The sequence below is a fragment of the Nestor notabilis genome, unplaced genomic scaffold (assembly GCF_000696875.1).
Source record: "Nestor notabilis isolate BGI_N333 unplaced genomic scaffold, ASM69687v1 scaffold25996, whole genome shotgun sequence".
Classification (NCBI taxonomy): domain Eukaryota; kingdom Metazoa; phylum Chordata; class Aves; order Psittaciformes; family Psittacidae; genus Nestor; species Nestor notabilis.
This window is the reverse complement of record NW_009933815.1, coordinates 25169-25521: the sequence shown is the minus strand read 5'-3', so window position 1 is coordinate 25521 and position 353 is coordinate 25169. Positions and strand designations below refer to the sequence as shown.

The following is a 353-nucleotide window of genomic DNA, read 5'->3' as shown; positions in this document are numbered from 1 at the left end:
GGAAGGGTCCGCTTTCGGAGCCCCCGTTCACCGCCCGCTCCCCCAAACAGATCAAAATCGAATCTTCTGGTGCTATCACCGTGGTGTCCACCACATGCTTTTACTCTGAGGAAAGCCAAAACCCGGATGTGGATGACACCGACGGGACCCCCACCAAGGACGAGGTGCCGCTGACACCGACCCTCAGCGGCTTTTTGGAGTCGCCGCTGAAGTACCTGGACACGCCGACCAAAAGCCTCCTGGACACACCAGCCAAGAGGGCACAAGCAGAATTCCCAACCTGCGACTGTGTTGGTGAGTGAGCGGCTGTGCTGGGGGGGGTCGAGCCCCCGGGGGGGGCATTTGAGGGAGGG

General features: G+C 61.5%; 1 protein-coding gene across 1 annotated transcript in view; it reads left to right on the top strand.

The window, feature by feature from the left end:
* The first annotated feature begins 41 nt into the window (after window positions 1-41).
* Window positions 42-353, top strand: part of LOC104407706 (methylcytosine dioxygenase TET3-like) — an 8416-nt gene continuing 8104 nt past the window's right edge. Inside the window, exon 1 of the mRNA XM_010017052.1 lies at window positions 42-294. The gene's annotated coding sequence lies outside the window, so the exon portion shown is untranslated. The remainder of the gene's footprint in view (window positions 295-353) is intronic.